This window comes from Cibotium barometz, chromosome 58 (genome assembly GCF_041138505.1).
Source record: "Cibotium barometz isolate CiBa-2024 chromosome 58, ASM4113850v1, whole genome shotgun sequence".
NCBI classification, from domain to species: Eukaryota; Viridiplantae; Streptophyta; class Polypodiopsida; order Cyatheales; family Cibotiaceae; genus Cibotium; species Cibotium barometz.
The window spans coordinates 37,497,974-37,504,862 of record NC_141103.1 but is presented as its reverse complement, the minus strand read 5'-3'; positions in this window follow the sequence as shown (position 1 = coordinate 37,504,862).

Here is a 6,889-nt window from a genome sequence, read left to right as displayed (position 1 = left end):
TGCAAACGACCACTAACGACCGCTTGCAAGCAACCACTAACAACCGCTTGCAAGCAACCACTAACAACCGCTTGCAAACGACCACTTTGCAACAAGCAACCAGCGACCGCTTGCAAAACGACCGCTTGCAAGCAACCAGCGACGACTGCTTCTTGCAACAAGCAACCAACAAGACCACTTGCAAACGACCGCTTGCAAGCGACCGCTTGCAAGCAACCAGCCCGCTTGCAAACGACTCCTTACAAGCAACCAGTGTGACCGCTTGCAAGCAACCAGCGATCGCTTGCAAACGATTGCTTGCAAGCAACCAGAGCGACCGCTTGCAAACGACCAGCGGATCGCGCTTGCAAGCAACTAGCGAGATTACTTGCAAACGACCAGCGGATTGCGCTTGCAAATGACCGCTTGCAAACGACTGCTTGTAAACGACTGCTTGTAAACGACCGCTTGCAAACGACCGCTTGCAAACGACTGCTTGTAAACGACCGCTTGCAAACGACTGCTTGTAAACGACCGCTTGCAAATGATCGCTTGCAAATGACTGCTTGTTGCAAATGACCGCTTGCCAACAAGCAACCAGCGACCGCTTGTTTACAAGCAACCAGCGATGCTTGCAAACGACCACTTGCAAGCAACCAGCGACGACCGCTTGCAAGCAACCAGCGATGCTTGCAAATGACTGCTTGCAAGCAACCAGCGATGCTTGCAAATGACTGCTTGCAAGCAACCTTGCAAGCAACCAGCGACCGCTTGCAAATGATCGCTTGCAAGCAGATCGCTTGCAAGCAACCAGCGACTGCTTACAAACGACCGCTTGCAAGCAACTAGCAAACGACCAGCAAGCGACTGCTTTACAAACGACCAGTGACTGCTTGCAAAAAACGATCGCTTGCAAAAAACGACCGCTTGCAAACAATCGCTTGCAAAAAGCGACCGTTTGTAACTTGCAACCGCTTGCAAAAAGCGACCGTTTGTAACTTGCAACCGCTTGCAAACAACCGCTTGCAAAAAGCGACCGTTTGTAACTTGCAATGGTTGCTTGCAAGCGCGATTGGTGGTTGCAAGCAGCCAATGACTGTTTTGCAAGCAACCAGCGATCGCTTTTGCAAGCAACCAGCGAGACCGCTTGTTGCAAGCAACCTGCTTGCAAACCAACAAGACTGCTTGCAACCAGCGACCGCTTGCAAAGCAACCAGCGACGACTGCTTGCAACAACCAACGACCGTAATCGTAACCGCAACCGTAACTGCAACTGCTGGCAACCGCTTGCGTCCGCTTGAAACCGCTTACGATCGCTTGCGACCGCTTGCAACCGCTTGAGACCACTTACAACTGCTTGAAACCGCTTGCAAACCGCTTGCAACAATCGCTTGAAATCGCTTGCGAGACTCCTTGCAACCGCTTGCAAAAACAACAACAACCGCTTGAAATCGCTTTTGCGACCACTTTGCAACCTTGCAACCGCTTGCGACCACTTGCAACCTTGCAACCCCTTGCAAGCGACCACTTGCAACCTTGTAACCCCTTGCAAGCGACCGCTTGCAAGAGCGACCCCTTGCAAGCGACAAGCGACCGCTTGCAAGTGACAAGCGACCAAGCGACAAGCGACCAAGCGACCCCTTGCAAGCGACAAGCGACCAAGCGACCGCTTGAAGCGACCAGCGATCGCTTGCAAGCAACCAACGATCGCTTATTACAAGCAACCAGCGACCGCTTACAAGCAAGCGGTTGCAACAAGCGATCGTTGAGCACTTGCAAGTGACAGTTGAGCGCTTGCAAGCCATCGTTGCAGTCTTGCTGGTCGCTTGCAACTGGTCGCTTGCAAGCGATCTCGCTGGTTGCTTGTAAGCGGTCCTCGCTGGTTTGCTTGCAAGCGATCGCTGGTTGCTTGCAAGCGGTCTCTGGTTGCTTGCAGGCGGTCGCCGCCGCTGGTCACTTGCGTCGCTTGCAAGTGGTCTGCTAGTCGCTTACAAGTGGTCACAAGTTGCTTGCAAGCGACCAGTGAGACCAGCGAGGCGACCAGCGAGACCGCTTGCAAGCAACCAGTTGACCAGCGACCGCAAGCAACCAGCGAGAGCAATCGCTTGTAAGCGACGACCGACGACCGACGACCGACGACCGCTTGCAAGCGACCAGCGACGACCGCTTGCAAGCAACCAGCGACCGCTTACAAGCGACCAGCGACCGCTTACAAGCGACTACTATAAGCAACCAAGCGATCGCTTGCAAGCAACCGCTTGCACCCAGCGATTGCAAGCCGCAACCAGCGCCGCTTGCTTGCAAGTCGCAACCAGTGACCGGCTTGCAAGCAACCAGCGATCACTTACAAGCAACCAGCGATCGCTTACAAAGCAACTAGCGAGACCACTTGCACGCTTGCAAGCAACCAGCCGCCTGTAAGCAACCCCAGTGACCGTCGCTTGCAGGCAACCATTGCAAGCAACCAGCAATCCCTTGCAAGCGACTAGCGAGACCACTTGCACGCTTGCAAGCAACCAGCCGCCTGTAAGCAACCCCAGTGACCGTCGCTTGCAGGCAACCATTGCAAGCAACCAGCAATCCCTTGCAAGCGACTAGCCGCTTGCAAGGGACCAGCGTATCGCTTGTTTGAAAGCAACCAACCAGCGCTTGCAACCAACCAGCGAGCGCTTGCAAACACCAGCGACTGCGCAACTAGTGAAGACTGCTTGCAAACGACTACTTGCAAAACAACCGCTTGTTGCAAGCGACCAGTCGATCGCTTGCAAGCAACCAGCGATGACGACCAGCGCGACCAGTGAAGCTAAGCGACCAGTGACCACTTGCAAGCGACCAACGATCGCTTGTAAGCGACCAGCGACCACTTGCAAGCGACCAGCGATCGCTTGCAAGCAACTAGTAGCGAGACCAGCGATCGCTTGCAAGCAACTAGTAGCGAGACTAGTGACCAGCGAAGACCGCTTGCAAGTTAAGCGACCAGCGGCCAGCAACGATCGCTTGCAAGTTAAGCGACCAGCGACGACCGCTTGCAAGCGATCAGACGACCGCTTGCAAGCGATCAGCGCGACCACTTGCAACAAGTAACCAGCGATCGCTTGCAAACGACCGCTTGCAACAAGTAACCAGCGATCGCTTGCAAACGACCGCTTGCAAACAAGTAACCAGCGATCGCTTGCAAACGACTGCTTGCAAGCAACTAGCGATCGCTTGCAAACAATCACTTGCAAACGACCACTTGCAAGCAACCAGATCGCTTACAAGCAACCCAGCGACGAGCGCTTGCAACCAGTGAGAGCGCTTGCAAGCAACCGCTTGCAAGCAACCGCTACCGCTTGCAAACGAGCGCTTGCAAACGACCAGCGACGACCGCTTGCAAACGATCGCTTGCAAATGACCGCTTGCAAGCAACCAGCGAGACCGCTTGCAAACGACCACTTGCAAATGACCGCTTGCAAGCGACCACTTGCAAATGACCGCTTGGAAGCAACCAGCGAGACCGCTTGCAAGCGACTGCTTGCAAGCGATCGCTTTTTGCTTGCAAACGATCGCTTGCAAACGATCGCTTGCAAGCAACCGCTTGCAAACGATCGCTTGCAAGCAACCAGCGAGACCGCTTGCAAACGACCGCTTGCAAACGACCGCTTGCAAATGACCGCTTGGAAGCGACCACTTGCAAATGACCGCTTGGAAGCAACCAGCGAGACCGCTTGCAAGCGACTGCTTGCAAGCGGCTAGCGGCTGCTGCTTGCAAACGATCGCTTTTTGCTTGCAAACGACCGCTTGCAAACGACCGCTTGCAAGCAACCGCTTGCAAACGATCGCTTGCAAGCAACCAGCGATGATCGCGCTTGCAAAAGCAACCAGTGACCACTTTGCAAACGATCGCTTGCAAACGACCGCTTGCAAACGACCGCTTGCAAATGATCGCTTTTACAAATGACCGCTTGCAACAAGTAGCCAGGTGACTGCTTGCAAACGACCGCTTGCTAAGTCACCATTGACCGCTTACAAGCAACCAGCGACCGCTTGCAAATGACCGCTTACAAGCAACCAGCGACCGCTTGCAAATGACCGCTTTGCAAAAGATCGCTTGCAAGCAACCAGTGATCGTGCTTGCAACCAGCGACCGCGCTTGCAAGCAACCAGCGAACCGCTTTTGCAAGCAACCAGCGCGACTGCTTGCAAACGACCGCTTGCAAGCAACTAGCGACTGCTTGCAAACGACCAGCGACGATTGCTTGCAAAAAAGATCGCTTGCAAGCAACCAGCGCAGTTGCTTTGCAAAGCGATCGCTAGTTGCAAGCAGTCGCGCTGGTTGCTTTGCAAGCGGTCCGCTGGTTGCTTGCAAAGCGATCGCTTGCAAGCAACCAGCGACCGCTTGCAAGCAACCAGCGATCGCTTACAAGCAACCAGCGAGATCGCTTGCAACAACCAGCGAGACGACTGCTTGCAACAACCAGCGAGACTGCTTTTTGCAACCCCAGCGAGACCGCTTGCAAGCAACCCAGCGGTGACTGCTTGCAACCAGCGACCGCTTGCAACCAGCGATCGCAATCGTAACCGCAACCGTAACTGCAACCGCCGCTGGCAACCGCTTGCGAGACCGCTTGAGACCGCTTGAAACCGCTTGAGACCGCTTGAGACCACTTGCGACCGCTTACGACTTCTTGAGACCGCTTGAAACCACGTGCGACCACCTCCGATACCGCTTGAAATCGCTTGCGACCACTTGCAACCTTGCAATCGCTTGTGACCACTTGCAACCTTGCAACTGCTTGCGTGACCACTTGCAACCTTGCAACCTTGCAACCGCTTGCGACTGCTTGCGACCACTTACAACCGCTTGCGACCACTTGCAACCTTGCAACCGCTTAAAATCGCTTGCGACGACCACTTGCAACCACTTGCAAGCAACCAACAAAACCGCTTACAACCGCTTTTGCGGCCACTTGCAAGCAACCAGCAACCGCTTTTGCGACCGCTTGCAAGCAACCAGCAACCGCTTGCAACTGCTTGCAGCAAACCAGCAACCGCTTGCCAGCACTAGCAACTGCTTGCGACCACTTGCAAGCAACCAGCAAAACCGCTTGCCACCGCTTGCGACCGCTTGCAAGCAACCAGCAAACCGCTTTACGACCGCTTGCAAGCAACCAGCAGCCGCCTGCAACAACAAGCAAACCGCTTTACAACCGCTTGCAAGCAACCAGCAACTGCCTGCAACAACAAGCAACTAGCAACCGCTTGCGACCGCTTACAAGCAACCAGCAGCCTGCGCTTACAAGCAACCAGCAGCCTACGCTTACAAGCAACTAGCAGCCTGCAAGCAACCAACAATCGCTTTCAACCAACCAGCAAAACCGCTTGCGATCGCTTGCAAGCATCCAGCTACTTACCGCTTGCGATCGCTTGCAAGCAACCAGCTACTTACCGCTTGCGATCGCTTGCAAGCAACCAACTACCGCTTGCAATCGCTTGCAAGCAACTAGCTACCGCTTGCAAGCAACTAGCTACCGCTTGCAAGCAACCAGCTACCGCTTGCAATCGCTTGCAAGCAACTAGCTACCGCTTGCAATCGCTTGCAAGCAACTAGCTACCGCTTGCAAGCAACCAGCTACCGCACTACCGCTTGCAAGCGACCAGCTACTACCGCTTGCAAGCGACCAGCTACTACCGCTTGCAAGCGACCAGCTACTACCGCTTAAGCGACCAGCTACCGCTTACCAGCGGACCGCTTGTTGCAAAAAGCAACCAGTGACTGCTTGCAAAAAGCAACTAGCAGCAATCGCTTGCAAAAAGCAACCAGTGACTGCTTGCAAGCAACCAACGAAGACCGCTTGCAAAAAGCAAGCGGTCACTGGTTGCAAAAAGCAACTAGTGACCACTTGTAATCACAACTACAACTGCAATCGCAACCACTTGCAACCGCAACCGCTTGCGACTGCTTGCAACTGCCACGACCGCTTGCAACTGCTTGCGATCGCTTTTGCAACTGCTTGCGACCGCTTGTTTGCAAGCAACCGCGATCGCGACCGCTTGTTGCAAGCAACCGCAACCACAACCGCTTGTACCCGCGACCACTTGCGACCTTGCAAGCAACCAGCAACCGCTTGCCAGTGATCCAGCGATCCGCTTTTGCAAGCGACTTGCCAATGACCCAGTGCCAGCAACAACCAGCGACCTCTTTTACAAACCATTGCAAGCAACTAGCAGCGACACCAGTGAACCAGCAACCGCATGCAAGCGACCAGCGGACCAGCGACCGCTTGCAAGCAGCGACCAGCGGACCAGAGGACCAACGACCAGCGGACCAGCATCGCTTTACAAGCAGCGACCGCTCTTGTGTTGAGATATCAAGCTCATCCAGTGAGGCGGTGGACATTGATGACCCGCCTGGGGGATAGGTCCCACACTTACACCACTGGCATGGTTGGTGAGATCTTGGGTGATATGCGGCCAGTGGGATGACAGGCTGTGTGACAGCCATTCTAGAGACTGGCATAGTTATAGCGCCAGCTCATTTAGTCGGGTTCACACTATAGAGAACCTGTGTATGTATTGGTTGAGTACCTTTCATATCGTGTGTACTCTTATCTTGTATATGGTGTGTTGAGTGTTGAGTGAAGAAGAAGAAGATTTTCAGCCTCTCACCTTGTGTGTTCTCTATTAGGGTTTTGTGAGTGTGTGTGTGTGCTTGCAAGAGCTTAAGCTCTCTTCCCCCCTGCATCTTTTCATGGTATCAGAGCCTGGTTCGTGCTAAGGACTGAGCTGCAAGCAAGAGAACCACAGGAAGCGGTATGAGGGTAAGAGCTACAACTACTCTTTCCTATTTGTGTTGGTGACTACACCCTTGTGTCGGAGCTCTACCGGAGGAACCGGCAAACGATCTCTGATTGAGGAGCTTTCTTCGCGG